The 13,039-nt window shown below is 39.0% G+C and overlaps 1 protein-coding gene and 1 pseudogene across 5 annotated transcripts in view; one reads left to right on the top strand and one right to left on the bottom strand.

Moving 5' to 3' along the window:
* The window catches only part of PRR16 (proline rich 16), a 233,090-nt gene that overhangs the window by 30,722 nt on the left and 189,329 nt on the right, over positions 1-13,039 (bottom strand). The window lies entirely within an intron of this gene.
* LOC118656523 lies at positions 2,166-11,340 on the top strand (annotated as a pseudogene).

The following is a 13,039-nucleotide window of genomic DNA, read 5'->3' as shown; positions in this document are numbered from 1 at the left end:
CTATTTATCTAGAAAATCTTAGGTTAACGATAAATTTTTACTCTAATACTATTGTCAAAGCTTCACAGAATGATTATGATGAAAATTATAGGTTTTTTTTCCTATTGAAATCCAGAGGTTAGAAATATAATTTTCATGTTATGTATATGATTAAAATTTCTCAAAATAAAAACTGTAGGAGGCTTACATTTGCAATTAGTTAGATACCACCAACTCCCTGAACCTATGATCTCAATTTTTCTGGTATTCTACAATTATGACTTTATTTAATCTTAAATGAGAAATATCGTAACCTTATATTTTAAGAATACTCATGTCAATGGAGTTTTCATGATAATTCATATGATAAAACCCACAACATAAATTAAAAGGCTTCAGTTATTCATTCCAAGCATTTTACTTCTTTTGTACCATAGACACAGCAAAAGAAAAGAGCTGGTGGGTCCAAGTTTCGCCCATGGCCTACTTTTTCTATCCAAGACATGTTTTAATTGTAATGAACTGAGACCAAATTGAAATTGTACTGATTTCATATAAAACTAGATGATTAATTCCTGGTATTTTAAAAAACTTCCTTTTTAAAAATACATTTTTTATTGATTTCAGAGAGAGGAGGGGAGAGTGAGAGACAGAAACATCAGTGATGAGAATCATCTATCAGCTGCCTCATGCACACCCCCTACTGGGGATCAAGCCTGAAACCCAGGCATGTACCCTGACCAGGAATTGATCTGTGACCTCCTGTTCATGGGTGAATGCTCAATCACTGAGCCCCACCGGCTGGGCTTAATTCCTGGTATTAACAATTTGCCTTCAGCTGTTGTAGTTGTGAGAAAGATACATGCTTAGAATGATTTACTTGAGAGGGGTTTATTGTGAACTAGAGGCCCAATGCATGACATTCGTGCAAGAGTAGGCCTTCCTTCCCCGACTGCCGGCACCGGCTTCCCTTTGGCACCAGGACGCGGGCTTCTCTCCTGCCGTCAGCAGGCACCCAGGACCGGGCAGCCCAGGCTTCGTCCAGAAGGACTTCCTGTCTAATTAGCATATTATAATTTTATTAATATAGATTGTGCAGTAAATAAGGAAACAGAAAATTAGCTCAACACAGACAAAGATATCCCTTTATAGCCCCCTATCATGATGATTTTTCTTAGCATTATTTTTTATTATTATTGATTTCAGAGAGGAAAGGAGAGGGAGAGAGAGATATAAATATCAATGATGAGAATCATTGATTGGCTGCCTCCTGCATGCCCACTTCTGGGGATGGAGTCCATAATCCAGGCATGGGCCCTAACTAAAATCCACCCATGACCTCTTAGTTCATAGGTCGATGCTCAACCACTGAGCCACACTGGCCAGGCCTGAAGATTTAATTCTATTTTTGTTTTGTTTTCTGTTTTAAAATAAAGTCAATGACAATATTAATACAAATTTAATAACTCATATTTGCTGAAGATAGTGCTTTGCTACCTGTCATGTCTCATTTAACCATTTGTACGCCATAAGTGTCTATAGACCAGGGGTGGGCAAACTTTTTGACTCGAGGGCCACAATGGGTTCTTAAACTGGACCGGAGGGCCGGAACAAAAGCATGGATGGAGTGTTTGTGTGAACTAATATAAATTCAAAGTAAACATCATTACATAAAAGGGTACGGTCTTTTTTTTTTTTTTTTAGTTTTATTCATTTCAAACAGGCCGGATCCGGCCCGCGGGCCGTAGTTTGCCCACGGCTGCTATAGACGCAAATGGCGGACCTTTTTAAATTAAATTCAAAATATCATGGTGGTTAACTGGTTAAGGCCTTAGAGTAAGCCAAACAACTTTGATAAAACAGTGTCTAAGAAGTATAGAAACAAAAAAAAAAAATCAAAAAGTACAGAAACTTGTCCAATCAACACAGCTAAGAAATGGCAGACTCAAAATAGAGAAAGCATAAAGGACAGAATTGGCAGGAGCCAAGATGATTCTGAGAAAATAGGAAAGATATGAATGTGTGAGGTCAGATAATTGAGGATTTAAAACACCCATGGTCAGTCATGGAGTGTGGTTTAGCCAAGCAGAGGCCAGAAAGAACATATTAAGAACATTTTCTTTAAAAAGAACCAAACCTGAGGGAATTGTTTCGGATTTCTTATCTCTTGTCCATTGCATTTGCATATGTCCAATAATCATCCAGATGACATATTTAAATACATCAAGACAGCATTTTGTGGATCTGACAATGAGAGCTTCCAGTCAGGTAATTCTTCACTCTTTGTTCTAGGGAAGAGTGAGTGACAGGGTCCCCCTGGCCTGCAGTTTAAATGTGACCGCTCATTTGTTGAAGCTGACAGTGATGGAGATAATGTCAGATTTTATGAAATTACTTTGCTAGGTCCTTTGATCATTTATAGATCAGTATGTCACAGATCTAATCCAGAACAATTGTAGGACATTGGGACCAAAGAGAAAGTTTTAAATAAATAAACAGGTAATTACAACTAATTTCATAAAAATTCACAAGCATAAGAAAATATAACTAGGATTTTTCAACCAGTCAATTTTTTTCTAATTCCCCTATTTTTCTAATGTTTTTCCTATTAAAAAGATATAAGTAGTTATTTTTTTCAATTAGAGAATTATAGGCTGTCTGTACTTAAAGATACTTTAAAGCAGGTTTAGTTCAATCACCAATGTGCATCTTGACATATGTATTAACCAGGATTCTGTGGTTGTAAACAACAGAAAGAAAATCTTCATAGATTTGTAATATTATGAGTTGATTAGAAAAGTGAGATAAACACTGAAAAGCCACTTCCTGGAAAGGACAGAAACTAGAGCAATTCTGAAAATCCAGGTGTGGGAACTAATGGGCTGTTTCAATGTGTTTGTCCTGAAGGATGAATTTGAACCTTGACAGTTCAAATTCTAGTGAGATTCTGATTGACTTGCATCAAGTTGCCATCTTGGCCAAGAGAGAAAAGAATATTCATTAATAGTCACTCTTAGACCTTCTCCAATGAAGACAGGTTAAATCCTCATAGCGAAGCATTATTGCTATGCAATTCATGGGGGGAAAGCATGCCGCGCAGACAAAACCAATAAATACCCCTGCCACACTCTCTATGGTTCCCTGACACTGGGTGTCCATTTTCTTTTAACATAATCAGCACTGGGAACCCATGACCCCCTAAAGTTACCTACATCATTGTTAGACAATTCTGTTAAACATGTATCTCTTAATTCAGCAATTTTCCTACCATATGGCTTTCAACTTCCACTTTGAATTCCATCCCACAGAGCTCTTCGAATCAATAATTCTCCCCTTTCCATATCAAATATTTGAAAGTAACTTCAAACAATTTCAACCGGTTACTGATCCACCTAGTAGTCCATGTAACCTTTCTATACTTTTTCTACAAAGAATTTGGAGAAACTTTGTAAAAATGCCTGAGTCTGTATCCCCTTGACAGTGTCCAAGAAAAGAGCTGAAATAGACATGATTTTTTTTTTTTTTACCTTTTTCTAGGCTCTTGCTTCCTTTTCTATTTTTTTAACTCCATAAATCATCCATTTTATAATATTTCTTATACCTTTGATGCAAGTGATCTCACGCATACTGATGAGTTTGTGGATTCCACCTTCCATTGGATTGCAAGAATAACACTGTCCATTTTAACGCTTCCAATATTTACCAATGCCCCAGAATCTGTCATTGAGATGTTTCCTTGATACTCAGAGAATAGAATTTTTTAAGCCTAGGAGATAAGTACTCTTATGAGTTCCCATCATCAACCAACCTCAAAAATAAGAACTAGAAGAAACTTTAAAAACTAGTTCCACATCTTTTATGGGTAAAGTGCACATGGAAGTCATTTGTCCCTGTTACTAAATTGGAGCAAAATTTAGTTGTCAAATCATGTGATTGCTATCACCCACAATATTTAAACTGAAGGTTATTACTTTAGATAGTGATGTTTTCTTTTTCCCACTCTCTGATTCCATTACTATCACTTCCCTTAAATAAAAGATGCAGTATTACATCTGCTTTTGTTCTTTCTTAAATACATTTATATCTATTTACTTAGACACTGCTGCTAGCTTAAGAAATAGTAGGTACTATATATTTAGGCTTTATTATATTCCAGGCATTGTTGTAATTGTTTACACATAGTCACTGATTAATACAAAGACAGAGTTTAAATAGGGCTTGTCTAATATCACACAGCTAATAAGTGCTGGAGCCAGAATTTAAACTCAGATAGTCCAATTTTAGACCCTAAATTAATAAATACTACAAAAAGCGTCCTTTCAAAGCTCAGATGTGAGCATATCTCTTAGCTGCTATCTATACTAATAAAAGGGCAATATACTAATTAGGGCAGAAGTCTTCCAGACATCCATCCAGACAAAGCCACAGCAGCTGCAAGGCCTGGGGCTCAGGCCTCGCAGTTGCCACAGCTGGCAATGGCAGCAGTAGTGGGGTGATGGGGGCGGTGCCTTCCCCTGATCAGCTAGGTCACCTCCCGCAGAGGGAGGCCAGCCTGCAGCTTAGGCACAAGGAGCAGGCCTAAGCCATCAGTAGGATATTCCCTGAGAGCTCCTGAACTGTGAGATGGGGCAGGCTGGGCTGAGGGACCCCTCCCCACCCCACAATGCACGAATTTTCGTGCACGAGCACTGGGCCTCTAGTAGTATATAATGGGCCACCACTGCTTTATATATACTTGTCAGCCCTGGCATATACTATGCCTTTCATTTCTGAAACTGATTCTCTTCCTATCTCACTTTCCTGTCAGTCAGTCTTGTCTAAAAATCTCTAATCTGCTTAACACCACACTCTGCAGGTCCCAAATAGCATCGGCACTTTCTTATAATCTGACCCTTCTCTGATCAATCTTATTTCATAAGGCTTTTCAAAATACATCTTCCTTTAGTCAGGGCAGTGGTCCCAGGCCCACACTCTCCCTGCTGATTCTCAACTCTGTACCTCAGGACTTCACTCATATTTCAGTTGGCCTTTAATTATCTGTAATCCTAAAGTCTTTAAGTGTACTTTCCTAGTTAGATTGTAAATTAATGGAGGGGAGAAATCATGATATATGGTACTCTTTTCCACCACTTAACACTGTGATGATTTAAAAGAAAGTGTCCAGTGAATATGTGTTCATTAATCCTTCATGAAACTTTCCAGACCTAAAGTTGAAAACCAAAAATACCTTAGTAGGAGAGTACACCATTCAATAAACTGTATAGAAAAATATAAATAGAATTTTTTAAAAAGCCTCAGGATTTTGCCTTTCTAACTCTGTAATTCCAAACATTGGTTTTTTGCGTTGGCCAATGCGGCTCAGTCCTCCTATTCCCTGAAAGGCTGGGAGTTGGATTCCTGGTTAGGGCACATACCTGGTTGCAGGTTTGATCCATGACTGGGGCGTGTACAGGATGCAACTGATAGATGTTCCTCCCTCACACTGATGTTTGTCTCTTTCTCTCCCTCTCCCTTGTTCTCTTCCTAAAATCAATTAGTGAGGATTTTTTTTTAAAAAGTCTTCCAAACATTGGTTTTTCTTCAGTAATTTCATAATTGGTTGAAAAAATTGTTAATCCTGGAGACTATAAATTATAAAAGATAGATATCACAGGGTGTGTTTTCAGTTTTAGCATTATGATGAGGGAGTGCAGAAAGAGATTTTCAAAACTAAATCACAAACTAATACAAACTCTTAGAACATTTGTTTTCCAAGTAATAGAAACAAGATGAGTCATGTAATACGTAAAAATAAAAGTATGTTTTAATGGTAAAATAGAATTCTTTATATTATGGCAATATAAATTCTTTATATTATGACAATCATATGAAATTTCAAATTTAAATATTTAGTAATTTTCTAATGTTTTCTGTGAAAATTCATTTGACAATGATTTAGCTATAATGCATAGAAAAATGTATCCTAAATGTTTTCAAAGAGAAAAATGTTGTTACATATATCTATAATTAAATCTTACTACTTAACCAATATGGCTTAGGTTTTGGCATACTACTGCCACTTGGCAAACACAACAGAAATATGAGACTTATAAAAATAAGGATAAATAAAAATTACTTAAGCTGAAAGTTATAAATTAAAATTTATGCAATGCTGACAACAAAATGACACTCTCTGGTTCCATTTCTATCATTTTCCTTTAATAAAAGTAAGTTTTCCTTCTGGCATTTACATATTGCTGCACATTCTTTCATAGTCATTAGTACTTCTTTCCCTGCTCTTGGCCCACCAGCCTCATGCATGTTCCCTTCTACTTCAAACGTTTATCACATCCCATTTATCTGAGTGACATGCTAACTTTTAAATAAATGCCTCTTTAATTCTGAGCTCAAACATCACTTTCTCATATAAACTTGTCTAGATTACCACCTTAGATGTCTTCCAAATTTTCATAATAACTTATATTTTTCACTCATAGCATTATTAAAGTTTTGAATTAAATGTTTGTGTCTTTATTTCTCTCACTATTCTGTATTCACCACATTGACAGTTTTTAGCTTACTACTACAATTTCTGGTATGTATAGACACACATAAAATGTTAGGACAGTGAATGAATGCATGAAAAAATGAATTTTACATGGAAGGAAAAATGCTGTAAGGGAAATATCTGATACTTCAGCATTAGTTTTTCAAAACTAAGACAAATATCTTCTTGGGAGAGAATCACCAGTATTTGACCCAAGGAAGTTAATATTATTCAATCTTGGCTATTTTAAGTGTCAGCTTCACTCCAGTCTGAACATATAAAACTTACATCATTGATAAAAAATGTGAAAGAAACAACATTTTTCTATTTAAACATGTTGCTTTCTTAGGGCAAACATTATTGATTGGCATTTGATGATTCCCTCTATCCTAAAAGCTTACTCATCTGATAACATATTTACCAAGGTTATCCCACATAGAAATTTGATAGTGTGGTGATCATTTTCATTTTTGAATTACTGCATAAAATATTAAAAACATATGATAGCAACTGATGAGAATTTTTTTAATTTAAATTTTTTTAAATTTTTATATTTCTATAAAAGTAATTCTTAGAACATGGTTAATAGATAGTATAACATATAGATTTTTTTTCATTTCTTGAAACTGTATATACATATAATATCTATATTTTTGTAAATCCTAATTATCCATGGAGGAACATGAATTACAAATATCATTTTAGGAATGTTTGATAAACTAAATGATTCCTTCCATCTTTCTTTCCTCCCTTTTTTCCTTATTTCCTTTCTTCCTGTAAAACAGAATAAATTTCTGGATTCCAAGAAGCACCTGATTCTATCTGTACCTGTTGCTCTATTTCTTGGCTAAGTAATACCTAGCAATTTAATATCAGATTGTGTATCTACAGGCATCTATTGTGGGTATGGGTGGCTAGTAGGGCAGCTTTCGTAGATAACACCTGATACTGCTCCTCTCCCGTCTTACAACATTTTGAGAATTATTCATCCGATCAGGTCTACCAGGACTGGAGTATTTCCTAAGAGATAACGCTATCCATATGAGATAGAATCTGACTAAATTTTCAGTTTACAAATTTTGCTCTAGTCTACTAAGTGGCATTGGTTCTCATCAGAGAAAAAGGCTGGAATACTTAATTTACCAACCAGATCAATTAAAAGAAATTGAATGCATAGAGCACGCCTAAGACAGCCTTCCAAGTAGCACAGTAGGTTAAGTGGCAAATTTAAACTATAGACATCTCCCTAGAGCCACACATATGGCCAATCTCTGAGCATAAATCTGTATGTTTTGGATTTTAAAAAAATATTTGGGATTTTCAATACACAGTTAACTTTAAACTCTTTTTCTCCATAACGATTGCAAATTTCAAGTAAATCTGAAAGCAAGCTTTTTCTTCAAGAATCAATGAAGAGTAAATTACTGATAGAGTAAATTACTTCAAATCGAGCTGACTGTAAAGGTAAGATTTTAATAGTTTTCAACGAAATTTCAAAGAAAAGATTACTTTTATTCCCCAGAAGAAATGCATGTTTATTCAATAGCTACACTGGACAATAGTTTAACTCAAAATAATTTTTCCTGTGGCTCCAAGTGAAACAGAAATAATTTACTTTCATTTATCCTGAATTGTAGTAGTGTTAAGCCAGTATTCTCTTACCGTCACTCCTGAATATGCGTTTTCCTCATGATTTATTCTCTTTTACAATGGCTTTCAACTCTGGCTGCAAATTAAGCACCTCCAGGAGCTTTTGAAAATTATCACTATCAGAGTCCCACTCCAGACAAATTGAAACCAAATTTCTGGCACTAGGACCTGGACAGCTATTGTTTTTTTTAAATCCCAGGTGACTCTAATACACAATGAAGGTTGCAAACCACTACTCCATTGCTTCATTTGAAAGAAATCATTCACAGGTGAGTAGTAAGGAGTTAAGGAAAAACAGTCAACAAAATTGGGAGGTTCTAGACTTGGCTCCCAGTTGGCTCAAGAAGTCCTATTTTGATATACCTCACCAACCAGTATTACTGAATGCCTGTTGTGACTCCAAATTTCTTATTTGCCTCAGAGCCTGGAGGGTGCATTACATACAGAAAGTCAATTATAACTTCAGAGGAGAGCTATTCCCAGGTTCAAATCGCACCTAACTAGAATAGGACTAGGGCTTGGAGCAGACCTCATGTGCCTCACTAACACTACCCTCACGCCAGCGTCAATCAGTTGTGGTTGCCTGGGCCAGGGGGAAACCATGTTCACCAACATATTTCTGTACTGAACACTATATGGAAATGGTGCAAAGGAACCAAAAAGTAATATAATTTAACAGAAGAACAACTACTTTTAGAAAAGAATGAACAAAGCTAAATATAAATTATTGAAAGCAATAGAATGATGTTAAGTCTTAAAATCTGGCCATCACTATTGCTCGTGGCCAGCAGCCTGGCTGGGCCTCAGCTCCTTGGAGGCACTGACCCGTGCAGGCCCCAGGCAGCGGCAGGCCAGCGCGTTCCAGTACCTGATGAAGAAGCGCTCGGTGTCCACTGGCCTCCACTCCTCGCAAGGCTTGGACAGCCTGGCCCACTCCAGCTTCCTCTCATGGTGCCATCTGGAGATTTTCATGCTCCTGGGCAGTGGCTATGGCAGTGGCCACCCAGCCCTCCCCTCCTGCAGCCCGGCCGACCCAGTAGCCAGCAGCAACTTCTACCTGCACTGCCTTGGCAAGAAAGGCGTGTTCTCCAATGTGTGTCACAGAGGCATGGGAGCACAAACATGAAGAAAAAGTTCACTGCCATCCGTGGAGAAGAGGGAGAGGCAGGAGGTGCTCGAATCCCGGGTGAAGCCGTGGAGGCCCACATCTCGCCCCTGACCATCAGCATTCCAGACACCATGGCCCACCTCATCAGCCCCTTGCCCTCCCCCATGGGAACCATCAGTGCTTGCAAACTCCTGGCATCCAGACCCTGGGGAGCAGGATCTTCAGTAGAAAAAGGGCCGTGTGATAGCACCTGACATTAATTTAATGATTGCAACTTGCAGTCAGAAAATGAAAAGGAAGCTTCAGGTGGAGACAGCCGAAAGGATGACTCAAAGCCACCTTATTCCTATACACACTTATTCATATAAGCAATTACAATGGCTCCTGATAAACAGCTTACCCTAAATCAGTGGTTCTCAACCTTGGCTGCACATTAGAATCACCTGGGAATCTTTTTAAAATCCTGATTTCTGGGCCTCATCTCCAGAAATTCTGTTTCTTTGTTACTAATGTTGTGGCCCCACCCCATAACAAAAAAACAACAACAGAATTTCCAGAGGATGAGGCCCAGAAATCAGGATTTTAAAAAGATTCCCAGGTGATTCTAATGTGCAGCCAAGGTTGAGAACCACTGCCCTAAATGGAATTTATACTCACATCACTAAAAATTATCTGCAGTACAGGACTGTGGACGAGGGCTGGCGGGATTCAATTCACCACAATCTCTCTCTGAATCGTTATTTCATCCAAGTACCACATTCCTAGGAAGAACCAGGCCAAGGCTCATCCTGGAGGATAGATCCTGCCTCAGAAAGCAAATGAACAGAGCAGGCTTTCAGGAAAAGATAGCCTAGGGTAGTGATGGCGAACCTATGACACGTGTGTCAGAGGTGACGCGCGAACTCATTTTTGTGGTTGATTTTTCTTTGTTAAATGGCATTTAAATATATAAAATAAGTATCAAAAATATAAATCTTTGTTTTACTATGGTTGCAAATATCAAAAAATTTCTATATGTGACAGGGCACCAGAGTTAAGTTAGGGTTTTCCAAAATGCTGACATGCTGAGCTCAAAAGGTTTGCCATCACTGGGGTGTGCCTTGCTTTCGAACCCCCCTGAGACCCATCTCATCATTGCAGTGGTGCCCAGACCCCCGAGAGCCTGCCCAGGGAAGGTTCGCAGGTTCCCTGGAGCCTGAGCCTGAGCCTGAGCCTGAGCCTCACAGCGCACTGGCTGTCCTGGCGGAGGCGTGGTTTGCTGAGTGCACCTTTTAGTCGCTGTGTGGAGGCAGCTGCCCCTGAAGATCAAGCCCATCACCCACACTGTTGCTGCCCCCTGACCTCAACCTCCCAGCAGCCTGCCGTGCAGTGGGTTCACGTCATCCACCAGATCCAGCAGTGTCTGTCACCAGCGTGGCGGGACTGGCCTCGGCGAACCCATGCCCTGTCACCGGGCAGGCCCAGGTCAGGCAGCGGGCCGTGCTGGCCCCTCCTAAGGCAGAGTCAGGAGAATGAAGATCACCGACAAGTGAAAGTGGAACCTATTCCTGCGACGATCCAGGCCACCCTGGATTCAGATGGCACAGCCCACCCCTGTCCAGACAGTCAGCGTCATGCAACAGGCACCTGTAGGTCAGCACCAGCTACCAATGAAAACTGCAATGCAAACAGGACTCACGTGGCGCCAATGCCCGCAGTGCACAGCCAGGGAAGAACGCAGCAGCCAAGTCCTCTGCACCTGCTGGCGACACACGCACCAGCTTCGGCTTCCCAGCCCACAAAGCGCCAGAATGGCGACCAGTTGAAGCAGCCGGAGCTGAAGTGAGTCAAGACCAAAGACAGCAAGAGCATCGTCATCGTCCTGAGCGTGGCTATGCCACAGAAAACCATGAGGGAAAAGGGCATCCAGAACCGGCGGCCGGGAAAGCTTCCCTACTTCACTGTCAACTCTGTGGTGCCCACAGGGGATACCACACGGCCTCTCACCCATGCTCCGGAGCGCCTTCTCTTGGTGGGCAGGGGGCCTGCGGTTGGACTTCACATCAGCACTGGAAACACAAAACACAGGTGGCCTTAAGACTTCTTAAAGACAGAAGTCACACCTGAACTATTAAACCGCACAACACCTGGTGCCGACACTCCCGGCTTTTCCAAGTGAGGATGGCGGATGGCGCCTGGTGCAAGCGGATGGCCCGGAGCAGCCCTCCTCCAGGGCACAGTGCAGGAGCCACCCCGCTGCCCTCAGAGGACCCGTGGGGTTGGCAGACGAGACAGTATTTTGCTGTCCACCCGTGGAATTAGTAGGAAACGTTGGATCTTTTCTAATAAAAATGTTTAATGTAATAATATGAGCATAAAAAGTTCCAGAAGACGGTCTCTCTTAACTTATTTATAATCTTCAAATGAAAGTGGTCTTTTTAATCACGGCACAAAATACAAAAGCCATAAATAGCAAATCAGGTAAATTTGAAGTGTTATTAATTCCAAGGAGAAAAATTGTAACTTTACAGTGGTGAAACTTGACAAATAGCATATGACTACATAATATACCTGGAATAGACCACTATTTCTCTTCTCAGAAGAGAAGAGAAAGAAAATGTATCAGGGCACAGTTTCTGCTCATGATCAAATGGACACAGCATATTCAATTTAAAAAAATGGAGATCTATGCCCCCAAAGTATTCAATGATATAGCCATTATTTTGAGAGTAATAATAACTAGTCAATAGGCTATCGTTCAATAAACCAAAACTTCAAGTACTGAATATTATTCTAGAATCCTATAAATTATAATATGGCCATTTGATTGAGCATGTATTTTACCATAAAACAATTTAGTTAATCAAGATTCCCCCATTTCCAATTTTATTCACTTGCTACATAGATTTTATTTTAAAATATATTTTTATTGCTTTCAGAGAGGAAGGGAGAGAGAGAAACATCAATGATGAGAATCATTGATCAGCTGCCTCTTGCACGCCCCCTATTGAGGGTTGAGCCTGCAACCTGGGCATGTGCCCTTGACCAGAATCAAACCCAAGACCTGTCAGTCCCCAGGCCTATGCTCTATCCACTAAGCAAAACCTGCTAGGGCAGGTTTTAAAATATCTTTTAGTTTTTATAAGAATTTATATGAGGTTTACTGAAAAATCACTTGCAGAATACTGCTTCCTCAAAACTGATAGAAATTGCAAGATTTCTAGAAAGTTGAAAACATGAAACATCCATGTAATCTTTAAACATATGTTAAACATGTTATTAAATTATCAACTTATAATAATTATTTTCTTCATGAAAAGAGAGACAAAGAAACAATTATGGCAAAAACAGAATACAGAAAATATGTCTTAGAAAGTATGCCATTGATAGGCTTAAACTTAAGGGTTGATGTCATCTGTACAATATAAAATATGCCAATTTGGTGAGACAATCTCAATTGGTTCTCAGTTGTTACTTACTTTTGGTCCCAATTTTGTGCTTCAATTTACTGTTCTAAGAAGTTGATTTATATATATATATAGCTCAGACATGACAACTGCATTTTTTTTTTTAAATCTTGCTCTCAGAGTTGTGTTGGACAAAGAAATGTAACTCACTCTCTTCTATAACTGTATAGGGCTCATGATCTGCAATTTCAACCTTGCCTTTAAAAATTTTTTAAATATTTAAAATATGTTTTTATTGATTTCAGAGAGAGTAAGGGAGAGGGAAAGAGGGATAGAAACATCAATGATGAGAATCATCAAATGACTCCCCCTACTGGGCATGGAGCCAGA

This window comes from Myotis myotis, unplaced genomic scaffold (genome assembly GCF_014108235.1).
Source record: "Myotis myotis isolate mMyoMyo1 unplaced genomic scaffold, mMyoMyo1.p scaffold_m19_p_5, whole genome shotgun sequence".
Classification (NCBI taxonomy): domain Eukaryota; kingdom Metazoa; phylum Chordata; class Mammalia; order Chiroptera; family Vespertilionidae; genus Myotis; species Myotis myotis.
This window is presented reverse-complemented; position numbering and strand designations above follow the sequence as displayed.